This window comes from Petaurus breviceps, unplaced genomic scaffold, assembly GCF_028583685.1.
Source record: "Petaurus breviceps papuanus isolate PSGF00001 unplaced genomic scaffold, PetGlider_PUasm1.0 90731, whole genome shotgun sequence".
Lineage (NCBI taxonomy): Eukaryota > Metazoa > Chordata > Mammalia > Diprotodontia > Petauridae > Petaurus > Petaurus breviceps.
Window position 1 is genome coordinate 2537928 of NW_027187325.1, and position 15978 is coordinate 2553905.

Below are 15978 nucleotides of genomic sequence, written 5' to 3' on the forward strand. Positions count from 1 at the left end.
AGGGAATAATAATAAACTTGACATTTATAAAGTGTTTTCAGGTTTGAAAGACATTTTACATGCATTAGCTTATTTAAGCCTCACAACAACCTTGCACAGCTGGTGATATGGTATTATAATCCATTTTACAAAGCTAAGTCTTGAAGAGGTTATGATTTGGCCACAATCATAACTGTCAAAGGTGGGATTTGGACCCAAGTCTTCTCTGACTCTTAAGTTCAGGACACATAGGCAAGGTAGAGTCACATTATGGAGTATCCCTGAAGTCAGAGAAAAGATGCTGGCTTTGTTATTATAACTGATGGAAAAATACTAAGTGTTTTTGATCATGGGAATGGCATGTCAAAAACTGTGTTTTAGGAAAATTAATAGAATTGTAGTATAAACAATAGATTGGAGGAAGTGGCAGATTGGGGCCCCTAGGCACCAAAACTTTGGAGGCTTTTGCTAGTAACTGTAATTTTTCATGTTTAAAAATAAACAAACAAAAACCCATTATGCCATAATGAAAAAAGTATTTTATATTTTGAAAAATATTAAGAATTTCCACATAAAGAAGGCTTATTTTTTTATTATGTTACTTATTTAGCTTTTTTATAATTTTAATTTACATATTAAGATTGATACATAAAAATAACCCATTCATTTAGGTCTATTTTTTTAGTTTTTCTACATAAAAGTACCTGTAGATATTTAAAATAAAAGTAGATTTAGAAAAAACACATATATGATTGTAAAATAATATGTATATATACACATATATACAGCTATACATTTGTACTTAAATATTTGTGTATATATATATATATGTATATAGATGTGTGTGTATGTGTGTGTGTGTATGAGAGAGAGAGATTATAGTTTTAGAGAATTGCCCAGAGTACTGATAAGTTGTAACTGTAATTTTCTTCCCAGTGTCACACAACTTTTATGTTTGAAAAGTCAAAATATGACACATCCAGACCTTTTTGGCTTTGAGCTTTGTTCCCTAACCACTAAACTAAACTCCCTCTCTTGGAGAGCAATTTAAATGAAATGGTATTTTTTAAAGATAAAAATACTAATTGTAAAATTATTTTTTTAATTAGTAAAAGATGAATTTTTCTCCAAATAACACCAATGTAGTTATTTTCCATATTATCTATAACAACAGTGTCCCATAGCTTAGGTGAGTAGGACAGACAGAAATAGGACGTCAATGTAGCAATTGTTTCAAAAGCCAAGCTTGGGCCCATAAACATAGTCCTGAATCTAACCAAAGGCATCATGGAGATAGTAAGCATTGCTAGCACTCACTATTCAGAATATGTTGCTTGCTAATAGGTACTTCAGGTCAAAATTTGAATGCCATAAATACAAAACTAGATGAGAAGAGTAATGGATGGATGAAATGGGGACATAGTTATCAGGTATAAACAAAGTCTGATATGTGTAATGTGTAGCATGACCTATATAAACAGAACCAAATTTGATTTGTATTTCTTAACTCTTTTGCTTCTATTGAATTTAATGTTCTTTAATACATTACCTTGGGGATTCCTAGGTATGATTGGCCATTAGTATAACCAAGTACTGTCAGCAGTGTGGAGAGAGTGGAGGCATGACTTGTGAAATAAGGTCCCACTCTAGGGAGATTGTCAAATAAAGTTTGTATGAGTACTTGAGGGAGTGTAGACAATAACCTCTGGTTTTTTTTTTTTTTCAGTCACCCAGGCTTACTATGTTAGGCACCATCCTTGACTCCTACCCCTCTTTCACCTTACATTTCAATCTGTTGCCCAGACCTGTATATTTTGCCTCTATTGCATTTGCTGATGCTCTCCCTTCTCTCCTCTTACACTGCTACCACCATCGTGTAGCCATTATCACCTGATGCAAGGATTGCTGCTGTTTGGTTTCCCTACTAAAAATATCTCCCACACTCCAATCCAGCCCCTCCTTAACTGTTAAAGCCATTTTCCTAAAGTGATGTCGGTCTATGTCTCTCACACACACAGCCTTTCCCCATCCACCCAATCCTACCATTTTTAAAGCAACAAAATTTTTTTATTGCAGTACTTTTCTACATATATGACTCATTAAATAATTAATACCACAAATTATCAGCTATTCCATCATTTGAAACTGAATCTGCTTAGAGCAAGCAATAAATAAAGATAAAAGTTCCAAAGGTCACCTCTTATCTTTTTGTCTGGAAGGTAGTTAGACTTCCTGGATTGGAAGAGGGTTTCTTCCAGGAAAATAGTATGAAATGACTGTAGGGCATCACCTCACTATTAAGGATCATTGTAGTAGCCAAGAGCTCATGAAGTTTTCTGTTATTTTGATGGGCTAGCTGAATATACTGAGGTATGATCCAGGCTTTTTTGTTCTTCTGGGCAACGTTGCCAGACAGATTCTGTAACTGTTGTCAAATCTTCCATCATAGCAGGCAGGTAGGAGCTTCAGGGCTGCTTCTTTCAAAATAGTTTCTAGTCTTTACTATCTATGGATTTGACCTACCGAGAACTGCAAGTCAGCCCTTTAAGAATCCAGTCTTTTGGAGGAAGGATTTTTCTTTTTTTTTTTCTTTTTTGGTCTTTATTAATTTGTTTGTTTACTTTTAGTTTACAGGATTCAATTCCTCGAGTTTCAAATTTTCTCACCCTCCTTTCCCTTCCACACCACGCTCCCCCCCTCCCCCAGCCATGGCAGCATACAATCATACAATCAAGTATAGGATCTGCAAATAGTTTCACATTAGACATTAGTCAGGTTATAAAGAAGGATTATATTGGATGGAATGAACAATGGGAAAGAGGATACAAAACCAAACAATAAAAAGACAGAGAGCAGATAGTTTGCTTCAGTCTGCATTCAAACTCTGTTCTTTCAAGTTCTTTCTCTGAATGTAGACGTCTCTCTCCATCATGAGTCTTTTGAAATTGATTTATAACTCTTATATTGCTGGGAAGAGTCCAGTCTATTAAAGTTGGTTGTCACACATACATTGTGTCTGTAATTGTGTACACATTTCTTCTGGATCTGCTCTTCTCAATCAGCACCAGTTTGTATAAGTCTCTCAAGGTAAATATGAAGTCCATCTACTCTCATTTCTTAGAGCACAACACTATTCGATTACATTCATATGCAACAATTTGTTTAGTCATTCCCCAATTGATGGGCATCCCCTTAATTTCCTATTCTTTGCCACCACAAAAGGACCTGCTATAAATATTTTTGTACTTGTGAGTCTTCCTCCCACTTCTATGGTCTCTTTGGGATACAACCCTAGAAGTGGTATACCTGGGTCGAAGGGTATGAAATTACACATAGCCCTTTGTGAATAGGTCCAGATTGCTCTCCAGAATAGTTGAATCAACTCACAACTCCACCAACAATGCATTAGTGTTCCAATTTGTCCACATCCTCTCCAGCATTTGTCATTTTCTTGTTTTGTCATCTTAGCCAATCTGACTGATGAGATGTGGTACCTCAGTTGTTTTGATTTGCATTTCTCTAATAAATAGTGATTTAGAGCATTTCTTCATATGCCTATAAATATCTTTAATTTCTTCCTCTGAAAACTACCTGTTTATATACTTTGACCATTTATAAATTGGGGAATGACTTGTATTCTTATAGTTTTGACCCAATTCCCTGTATATTTTAGAAATGAGGCCTTTATCAGACACATAGGTTGTAAAATTTTTTTCCTAGTTTTCCACTTTCCTCTTAATCTTTGTTACATTGGCTTTATTTGTACAGAAGCTTTTCAATTTCATGTAATAAAAATTATCCATTTTATATGTTATAATATATTCTAATAACTGTTTGGTCATAAAGTCTTCCCCTCTCCATAAATCTTACAGGTAAACTATTCCTTGCTTTCCCATATTGCTTACAGTATCAACTTTTATACCTAGATCATGCACCCATTTAGATGATTTTGGTATATGGTGTTAGATAATGGTCTATACCCAGTGTCTGTCATACTATATTCCAGTTTTCGCAGCAGTTTTTGTCAAATAGAAAGTTCTTATCCCAAAAACCTCAGTCACTGGGTTTATCAAACAGTAGATTACTATAATCCTTGACTTTTGAATCTCTTGTTCCCAGTCTATTCCATTGATCCACTATGCTATTCCTCAGCCAGTACTAAGTAGTTTTTATGACTACTGCTTTATAATACAGATTAAAATCTGGTATAGGTAGGCCACCTTCCATAGCATTTCTTTTCATTAATTCCCTTCATATTCTCGAACTTTTATTCTTCCAAATGATTTTTGATATTATTTTATCTAGTTCTATAAAGTAATTTTTTAGTAAATTGATTGGTATGGCACTAAATACGTAATTTAATTTAGTTACAATTGTCATTTTTATTATATTAGCTTAACCCAGCATTGAGCAACTGATGTTTTTCAAATTAGTTAGATTTGACTTTATTTTTGTGAAAAGTGTTTTGTAGTTGTGTTCAGATAGGTCCTGGGTTTGTTTTGGTGGGTAGATTCCCAAATATTTTATAATGTCTACAGTAACTTTAAATGGAATTTCTCTTTCTATCTCTTGCTGTTGGATTTCATTTGAAATATACAGGAATGCCAGGGTGGCCAGATGGCTCAGTGAGTAAGAGCACCGGCCCCAGAGTCGCGATGACCTGGGATCGAATCCAGACTCAGATACTTAGCACCACACCCAGAAATAACTGGCCATGTAACCTTGAGCAAGTTACTTAACCCTAATTGCTTTAAAAAAAAAGAAATATACAGGAATGTCAAGAATTTATGTGGGTTTATTTTATATCCTGCAACTTTGCTAAATTTATTTATTTTCTCAAGTAGTTTTTTACTTGATTCTCTAGGATTCTTTAAGTATATCATCATATCATCTGCAAAGAGTGATAGCTTGGTCTCTTCTTTGCCTAATTTGATTCCTTTGATTTCTTTTTCCTCTCTAATTGCTACTGCTAACCTTTCTAATACCAGAATGAATAAGAGAGGTGATAGTGGACACCCTTATTTCACCCCTGATCTTATTAGAAATGTTTCTAGCTTATCACCATTATATATAAGACTTGCTGATAGCTTTAAATAGATGCTATTTTAAGGAAGGCTACATTTATTTCTATACATTCCAGTGTTTTTCATAGGAATGGATGTTGAATTTGTCAAAAGCCTTTTCTGCATCTATTGAGATAATCATGTGGTTTCTGCTAGTTTTATTGTTGATATGATCAATTATACTGATGGTTTTCCTAATATTAAGCCATCCTTGCATTCCTGGAATAAATGCTAACTGATCAAAGTGTACTATTCTTGTGATAAGTTGCTCTAATCTTTTTGCCAATATTTTATTTAAAATTTTTGCATATATATTCATGAGGGAAATTGGTCTATAATTTTCTTCTCCATTTTATCTCTTCCTGATTTAGGTATCAGTACCATAGAATGTGTCATAGAATGAATTTTGTAGGACTCCACTAATTTTCCCAAATAGTTTGCAGAGTATTGGAATCAATTGTCCTTTAAATGTTTGATAGAATTCACTAATAAATCCATCTGGTTCTGGAAATTTTTTCCTAGGGAGTGCACTGATGGCTTGTTCAATTTCTTTTTCTGAGATTGGGTAATTTAAGTAAGTTACTTCTCCTTCAGTTAGGCTGGGTAATTTATATTTTTATAAATATTTATCCATTTCACTAAGATCACCAATTTTATGCACATGCAATTGGGAAAAATAATTTCTAATTATTATTTTAATTTCCTCTTCATTGGAGGCTGTATCAGCAAGCACCCCCATGTCCCCAGGGTGGCTGCCAACACAGGTTCTTAGATCTGCTTTGTTAAAGGAAAGCAACTCAAAATGGGTTAACAAGCTTACTTTAATCAGTCAAACATAGTTTACCTAGTTCAGGGGGAAAAGGTCAGCACCCCGAACTTCAGAGTATACAGACAGAATTATCAAGATAGAGAAACAGATCAAGTAGACAGGTTTTCAAATTGTCCAACCATTACATCCATACCAAATCAACATCTGGGTTTTTCAAAGCTGGGGGGCTCTCAACAATGCCTTCCCAGAGTCCCATCTGATCAAATCACAAAATGCTTCTCAAAGTGAGCCCCAAAACAAAGCCTCAAATCAGGGCATATATAACCTTCTCCTGGCTCAGAGAATGTAACAACCTTCTGGACCCACTGGCCAATCAAAAAGTATCTACTGAAAAACAAGCCTCCCACCCCAGGCTCCAGGTGCACTTTAGCCTAGGGGCAGGGAAGGTCTTAAAAATTTACATTCTCATTACAGAGGTTGATTCACCTTTTTCATTTTTGATACACATAATTTAGTGTTCTTTCTTTTTTGTTAATCATATTGACTAAGGGTCTATCAATTTTATTGTTTTTTTTTCTTAAAACCAGCTCTTAGTTTTATTTATTAATACAATAGTTTTCTTAATTTCAACTTTATTAATCTCTCCTTTGGTTTCCATTATTTCTAATTTAGTATTTAATTGGGGATTTTCAATTTGTTATTTTTCTAGCTTTTTCAATTGCATGCCCAATTTATTGACCTCCCTTTTCTATACTTTATTCATGTATACACTCAGGGATATATAAATTCCCCCAAGAAATGTCTTTGCTGCATCCCACAAATTTTGGTATGTTGTCTCATTATTGTCATTCTCTTGAATAAAGTTACTGTTGTTTCTATAATTTCTTGTTTGACCTACTCATTCTTTAGGATTAAATTGTTTAATTTCCAATTAGTTTTTAGTCTATCTTTCCATGGCCCTTTATTGCATATGACTTTTATTGCATCGTGGTCTGAGAATGATGCATTTAATATTTCTGCCTTTCTGCACTGAATTGTGAGGTTTTTTTATGTCCTAATGCATGGTCGATTTTTGTGTATGTGCCATGTACTCTGAGAAGAAGGTATATTTCTTTTTAACCCCATTCAGTTTTCCCCAAAGATCTATCCTATCTTGCCTTTCTAAAACTCTATTCACTTCCTTAACTTCTTTCTTGTTTATTTTGAGGTTAGAATTTTCAAGTTCAGAAAAGGGGAGATTAAGTTTCCCTACTAGTATAGTTTTGCTATCTATTACTTCCTCTAATTCTCTTAACTTCTCCTCTAGGAATTTGTATTCTATACAACTTGGTGCATATATGTTAAGTAATGATATTGCTTTATTCTTGATGGTGCCTTTTAGCACGATATCGTTTACTTCCTTATGTCTTTTAATTAGATCAATTTTTGCTTTTGCTTTATCTAAGATAAGGATTTCTACTCCTGCTTTTTTTTTTTACTTTAGCTGGAGCATAGTATATTCTACTCCAGCCTTTTACCTTTACCCTGTGTATATCCCCTTGTTTCAAATGTGTTTCTTTTAGACAGCATATTGAAGGATTATGGTTATTAATCCATTCTGCTATCTGCCTTTGTTTTATGGGAGAGCTCATGCCAGTCACATTCACAGTAATGATTACCACCTGTCTCTTTCCCTCCATCCTATTCCCTCCCCTGTTTATGATTTTTTTCTTCCTTCTCCCTTCCCCTCCTTAAGGGTTTTACTTTTGACCACCACCTCCCTCAGTATTCCTTCCCTGTGACCCCCCTCTTCTTTACCTATGCTTCCCTCTTACTACTGTTACCCTCCCTTTTAACCTCCCCTTTCTTATCCCCCCCTTACCTCTCCTACTGCATATAGGACCCAATGGATTTTTATACTTATCAGACTATGTTATTCCCTCTTTGACTCCAAACAAATGATAGTAAATTTCATATAGTGATCCTCTCCTTCCCTCCTTTCCTTCTATTATAATGAGTTTTTAGATCTTTTCATGTTAGAATCTTAAACTTAATGGACTGAGTTGATCCCTCTTTTAACCCAGAACCAATGAGAATAACGTTCAAATGATATTCGTCTCCTGCTCTCCTTCCCCTCTACTATAGTATGTTTTTATGCCTTTTGGTATGGGGCAATTTACCTTTTTCTGCCTCAGCCTATCCTTTTGCCCCTCATCATCCCTTTGAACCCCTTAATAAGGTTTTTTTTAATCATCAGACTAGTTCCTTTATACCCACACCCTTTATCCATGTATATCCCTTTTAAAGGTCATGAGAATCATATAAATTTCAATATTGACAGGTACAAGCTTCTCATATAGGTTGTAAATGGTTGGTTCTTATTGCATCCCAAGTTATGTGCATGTGTGTGTGAGTGTGCATGTATGCATATGTGTGTGAATGTGTGTTTTCCTTGTTTAACTTTTTATATCTGTCTTGAGTATTGTAATTGGAGATCAAATTTTCCATTGAGCTCTTGTATTTTTATCAGGAAAGTCTGGAGATCCCTTATTTCATTAAATGACCATCTCCTTGCCTGAAAGATTATGCTCAGTTTTGCTGGGTAGTTGATGCTTAGTTGCAGTCCTAGCTCTTTTGCCTTAAAAAATATAAAATTCCAATCCTCTGATCTTTTAATGTAGAAGCTGCTAGGTCCTGTGTAATCCTGACTGTAGTTCCATGATATTTGAATTGTTTCTTTTGGGTTGCTTGCAATATTTTCTCCTTAACCCTGTAATTCTGGAATTTGGCTACTAGATTTCTTGGAGTTTTCAATTTGTGACCTCTTTCAGGAGGAGTCTGGTGAATTCTTTTGATAACTATTTTACCTTCTTGTTCTAGGACTTCAGGACACTTTTCTTTGCCAAATCTTGGAAGATGTTGTCCAGGCTGCTTCTTTCATCATGGCTTTCCAGTAGACTAATAATCCTTAGGTTATCTCTCCTGGATCTGTTCTCCAGGTCAGTTGTTTTTCTAGTGAGATATTTTATACTTCTAAATTTTCAGGCTTCATGTTTTGCTTGATTGACTCTTGGTGCATCATAGAATCCTGAAATTCGATTTGACTGATTCTAATTTTTAGTGAATTATTTTTTTCAGATAGTTTTTGAAGGTCCTTTTTGGGGGAAGTATTTTCTCCAGTTGTCAAAAATTTTATTTTTTAAATATTTGTTTTCTTCAGTGAGACTTTTTTCCAATTTGGTCATTGTAGTTTTAAATTTATCTTGTACCTTTCTAATTTGGGTTTTAAAATCTTTCTTGAGCTCCTCCAAGAATGCTTTTGGGGTTTGAGCCAAGTTTATATTTCCTTCTGTGGTCTCAGGTGTGAGTACAGAGTGCATGTTGTCCTCTGTGTTTGGTTGTTATTGTTTGCTATAATAAGCTCTGATAGATTTTCTTGCCTCCCCTTCTTCTCAGCTTCCTTCCTTCCTATTGTAATTTTCTATTTCCTAATTTCTCAGGCTGGGAGAAATGGGCCTGGTTGTTGACTTTGTGTGCTGTAGCCTCTATGTGTCTAGATGGAGGCCAAGGCTAGGATTCTCAGTGTTTCCCCTGAGTTACCCTGAGGCTCACAGAGTAACCTGTGGGGGAGGAATGGTCTGGCTGCTTAAGATTGCTGCTTCTATGCTCCTGGGCTACAGCTCAGGCAGGCTGAGTAGCTGGTGTCTTCAGATTCCCTTGGTAGCCCTGTGGTCTACCTGGGCTTCTGTTGTTAGCTCTTGCTGGCTGCAACCCTTGTGCTTTGGGAGCTCTTGCTGGTCAGGTGAGGTGGGGCTTGTTGGGAACCCTTCTGCCCTTCACTTCAGAGTCCTTACTGCCTCAGTTATAGCCCTTCTCCCTGACTCCTAAGCCTGAAGCTATTTCCTTTATTTCAGAACTTTACTCTGGGTGGGACATTTATCTCTGGGTTTTCTAGGTCAGGGAAGGTGAATCTGAGCAGCTGATGTTTGCCATCCTGGCCCCTGGAAAAATCAAGCAAATGATTTTTAAACTTCCAGGCTGTGGGCTGATAGCCCCAGGAAAAGCTGCTATATCTGCTGTGGGCCCTGTGCTTTCTCTTACCCACCTCTGATGGATCTTCCTGTCCCATGGTGAGACACTGGTGAGACGGCTGTGAATCACCCTTGGGGGTGGGTGCATCTGCTGTCTGGGGCTCCTTCTCTCTGTTGCAGTCCACTCTCTAGTCTGGACTGGTGCAGCCCCAGTGTGCTCAGCACTCCCCCTGCCCGACCCAAGTGGGCACTTTCCTGGGCTGGATTCTGCCACCCTCCATCTCCCAGTGGATTCTGAAACTCAAATCCCTTCAGATTCACTTTTTAAAGTTTATTGATGGGATTCTTGGAGGAGCTTAGAAAAGTTACTGTTTCTGTTCCGCCATCTTCACCCCACCCCTAAGATGGATTTTTCTTGACATTTGTTTTGCTGGTGCAGACAAGTAGATTCAGCTGTAATAATAATCTGCTTCTACCACAAACTCCTAAGGCTCTCTAACACCTCCAGGACCAAATGCAAAGTCCTGTGTTAGACATTCAGACTCATTCATAAATTGTCCCCTCCCACCTAACTAGTCTCCTTATTCTTTACCCACTCCTCCCTCAAATATTCTTCAAATGTAATGACACTTGCTTCTTTGCTGTTCCTTGAAAAAGACAGTCCATCTTCAGATTCTAGTCATTTTCACCCCATGCTTAGAATGCTCTCCCTCCTCACATTTGCCCTCCATCTTCTCTGACTTTCTGCACATTTCAACTCAAGCTAATCTTTGACAGGGAGCCTTTCCTGATCCCTCTTCATTCTAGTCTCTTCTTTTCATTGATTGTTTATGATTTATCATATATACATATATTCACATATGTGTGTTTTGTACATAGTTATTTTATGTTGTTCCCCCATTAAGCTCCTTTCGAACAAGGACTAACTTTTCACCTTTTTAAATATCCTCAGTATTTAGTACAATTTTTGGCATATAATAGGCCTTTAATAAATGTTAATAGACTGACTATGATTTGACTTTAAATGTGTTTTAGGAAAGTAATTATTTAAAGCAATACTTTTATAGTAGGACAGAATTGGAAATAAAGTGAGAACTTATAATTTGGGAAATGAAAGATCATATTTTCCAAACAGTTTCAGAAATCACCAATGTGGTGACTTGATTTACTTGAATATAATTAATTGTGACAACTAAAGATCCTATATGGGCTTTGGATAATCACTGGGATGAGAGGGTCATACATACATACACACATACATACATACATACAAACACATGTGTCTCACTGTGTATATATGTATATTTGTACATGTGTGCACATACATACATATATAAATATATATATGAAGAGAGGGAACAAATAAATAAACAAGAAAACATTCAATAGTTTTATTGTACAATAATTTCAATAGTACCTTACTCTTTGTGACCCCATTTGGGATTTTCTTGTCAAAGATACTAGAATGGTTTTCCATTTCTTTCTGCAGCACATTTTAAATGAGGAAACTGAGGCAAACAGGGTTAAGACACGTGGCCATGTTTATACAGCTAAATAAACATCTGAAGCTGGAATTTGAACTCCAATCTTCTGGATTCTGGCCTGGCATTCTATCTACTACACCACCTACCTTCCCTGGACATTCAGGAGCATTTGTTAATGGCTCTGATATCACAATGGTCCAGCCACTCAAGTACTATTCACAGAATTTGTCCTTACCACCGATATGAAACCTTTCCTTTGGAACTGGAATTCAATCCTAAATGGTCATCAATTTTCCTCTTTCTGCCTCTTAGAGGAGAGCAAAATTGGCCTTTGAGACTGGGAGGAATACATATACAGAATTTAATAAATTTAATGTAGGTGAATAATATACATGTGCCTTATCATAAATAGATATGATATAGCTTGAACAAATTAAATTATGCCTACAATTAATAGGAAATAATAAAGCAAAAATTAAGTATTAAGCCTTTACTTTGAAATATCTGAATATTGCCAACAGTAAATAGAATATTTCTGGCCTTGTTTAAAAGGTGCATTTAATAATTCAGGAACAAGAAACTCATCTTTTCACAAAGGATTTTGCTAGGTGGAAACAACATGCTTAAAATGCTTGTCCATAATCTGAAACTTTGAATGATTAACTTAAGATTTCAGCAGACACTAGGGCAAAATGTGTCCTGGTTCACACATTTTATCTGAATATATACAAAAATTCCTTTGCAAACAACTAATTTTCAGATTCTTAAGAAAAAAAAAACCAGTTGGTTTTTTATCACAGCTATCCTTACCTTTCATGTACTCAAATCCTTGCTACTCATAGGGCTTCTGGTCCTGCCACTTCTTTCCCATTTAGTTACCTTGGCTGTATGACCTGGGACGTGATGGAGTTGGGGGTGGGCTGGGGTGGGAAAGGTGAAGGGAGAAATATAGCAAGTAACTACTTTTCAATATATCTTCCTCTTCCTTTTCATTCTTTATGTCTCCTCCCTTCCTAGACCAGTAGACTCATGTGGCTTAGAAAACTAGGATCTGATTTTGTGTCTTATTATTATCAGCTATATGACTATAGGTAAATCATTCCACCTCTCTACTTTAGCACAGTTGATATAATAATGCCAAAAATTGTATATTATAGTGAAAAGGCTGTGGATTTGTAGGCAAAAGACCATGACTGGAAAACCAGTGCTGCTGTCTCCTAATCATCTGAAATTAAGATGATCAATGAATCATTCTGAGTTTTGGGATCCTCTTCTGTAAAATAAGGACATTAGGCTAAATAATCTTGATGATACATTCAAACTCTCAATTCTATGATCTTAAACACATATTTTCAAAAATATCTAAATGCTGGCTTGACTAGAGAATTAGGCTGACCTAGAGAAGCTGGTAGAATTAAGAAAATGTAGGTTCTGTAGTCTTCCAGTTTGGTTCTGATGCTTAAATTAGAGAGCCAGAGGGGAAAGTAGTATGGAAATGTACTCCATTCCTCCATAATTGATATAGAATTTTCACTTTTATAAGCAGCTCTGTACTTCATGGGGCTTAGCACCAACAAAGTGATATCATTGCAATTTGCCATAGCAAAAATCTGAAACTACAAATCCAGAGGCTTTGCTTTCCTTGGGGATAAACTATGTATTTCCTAATGCTAAGAAAGCTAAATACCCAAAGGAATGGTAGTGCCCAGGAATGGAAAAAATATTTTCATAGTGAAGCTAAACTTTTCAATGTAGCAGAAGGATGATGTGTCATAAGGAGAAAAGGAACTTAGATGACAAAGGCTTAGGTATAAGTTCCAACTATGCCACTTATTAGCTGTGAGACAAAGGGCCAGTCAATTTCAATTTCCTGAGAAAGAAAATAAGGATAATTCAGTCTCATCCAACCAAGTTCAATATAATCCATTGAGCTTTAATTTAGCATTAAATATGTGCAGGCATTGGGTGAGGCACTAAAGGTATAAAAATAGCAATTTTCAAAAGTCTTTCAATTAAGATCCTTTAGTTCTCTTGAAGTTGGAGAGGGGAAGAAAGGTAATAGTTACACCATATAAATATGCATATGTGTAGTTTGATTTGAAGAAGAAAATAACATGAGGATTGAGGAGATCAGAAAAAGTTCCCACCAGGTAGCACAGCGAGTAAGAGCACCGGCTCCAGTGTTGAGAAGACCTGGAGATCGAATCCCGGGCTCAGACACTCAGCACCACACCCAGAAATAACTGGCCGTGTAACCTTGAGCAAGTTACTTAACCCTGATTGCTTAATAAAAAATAAAAAAAAAAAAAAGAAAAAGTTCCCAATTTTGTTGTTTAGTCATTGTTAAATCTGATTCTTTGTGATGTTACAGTTCATAGCATGCCAGACCCTTCTATCCTCTACTATCTCCTAAAGTGTGTCCAAGCTTATGTTCATTGCTTTCATTCCATCAATTTCATCCTCTGCCATTCCCTTTTTCTTTTGTCTTCAATCTTTCCCAATATCAGGGTCTTTTCCAGTGAGTCCCATCTTCTCATTATGTGGCACAAGTATTTAAACTTAAGCTTGAATATTCCACTGAACAGTCGGAGATAATTTCTTTATGTCCCAGGGATTCTCCAAAGTCTTCTCTCTCACCACAATTTGAAAGCTTTGATTTAGTGGTGCTCAGCTTTTCTTATAACCCACCTCTCACAGCCATATTTTGCTACTGGAAAAATCATAACTTTGATTATACAGACATTTGTTTGCTTGGTAAGGTCTCTTCTTTTTTATTATGTTGTCTTGATTTGCCTTGGATTTCTTTCCAGGGAGTGTCTTTTCATTTCATGCCTGCATCATCATCTAAAGTGATCTTTGAGCCCAAGAATATAAAATCTGACACTGCTTCCATTTCTTCCTCTATTTTCCAGGAAATGATAGGACCAGTGAAAAGATCTTTGTTTGTTTGATTCTAAATTTCTACCCAGCTTCAACACTCCCATCTTCTACCCCCAACAATGGTTTACTCTTCTTCACTTTTTGATATCAGAATGGTATTGCTGCAATCTGAGATTTTTTTTTAAATTTCTCCTGGCAACCTTAATTCAGGCTTTTGATTTGTTCAGCCTGGCATTGCACATGATGTAAAATTCATATAAATCAAATAAATAGTGACTATTTAGCCTTGCCCTACTGCTTTTCCAATCTTAAAACAATCAGTCGTTCCATATTTGATTTTGACTGTTCTTCACCTCAAGAGGCAATTAAGATTATCTAGTACTCTGGTCCCTTTGAGGATGCACCATATTTTGTTGTGATCCACAGAATCAAAACTTTAGTATAGTAAGCGAAAATGAAGTAGATTTTGTCCCCTGGAACTTCCTTGCTTTCCCTAGAATCCAGTGGTTTTTGGCAATTGTTTCTCTAATTGCTCTGCCTCTTTGAAAACCACCCTGCTCCAGACTTCAGAAAAACCTGGAAAGACTTGAAAGAACTGATGCTGAGTGAAGTGAGCAGAACCAGGAGAACATTGTAGACAGTAACAACCACAGAGTATGATGAATGATTTTGATAGAATTATCCTTTTCAGCAATGCAGGGACCTAAAACAATTCAAAAGGACTCATGATGGAAAATGCCATCGTAATCCAGAGAAAGAGCTATGAATTCTGAATGCAGAGCAAAGTGGACTATTTTCTTTTGTTTTGATTTTTCCTTCTCATGGTTTTTCCCATTCATTATAATTCTTTTATGCAACATGACTAATGTGAAAATGAGTTTAATAGCAATGTATGTATAGAGCCTATAGCAAATTGCAAGCCATCTGGGGGAGGGAGGGGAGAGAGAGTGGGAGAAAATTTAAAACTTATAGAAGTGATTGTTGAAAACATAATTAATATATTGAAAAAAAAAAGAAAACCAGTCTTCTCTTCTAGTAATTGTTGGTTTACATATTATTGAAGCCTAGCTTGCAGAATCCTAAAAACAACATTGCTGGTATGTGAAATAAGCACAGCTGTTAAGCAATTTGAACATTATTTGATATTCCTCTTCTTTAGGACTGGGATATAAACTGATCTTTTCCAATTTAGTGGCCAGTTTTGAGTTTTCCAAATTTGCTGGCATGTTGAGTGCAGCACCTTAAGAGGATAATCTTTTTAAGATTTAAAATAGTTCAGCTGGAATTCCATCCCCTCCATTAGCCTTTTTTCTGGCTATGCTTCCTAAATTCTGTTTGATTTCATTCTCCAGGATGTCTGGCTCTAGATCAGTAACCACAATATCATGAATACCAGTGATGCCAAGAGTTTGCTTGTATAGCTCTTCTGAATATTCTTGGCACCTCTTCTTAAACTCTTTTACATTTATTAAGTATCCACCATATTTGCTTTCATTATACCTATTTTTACATGAAACTTCCACTTGATATCTCTAATTTCTTTGAGATCCCTTGTCTTTCCTGTTCTATTCTTTTCTTCTCTCTCTCTCTCTCTCTCTCTCTCTCTCTCTCTCTCTCTCTCTCTTTCTCTTTCTCTCTCTTGAATTGCTCACTTAAAAAAAACATTTTTATCTCTCCTACCTATTCTCTGGAATTTTACATTCAGTTGCATATATCTTTGCATTTTTCCTTTCTCTTTCCCTTTTTTTCTTCACCTATTTGTAAAGCCTCATCAGACAGTTTGGCTTTTTTTT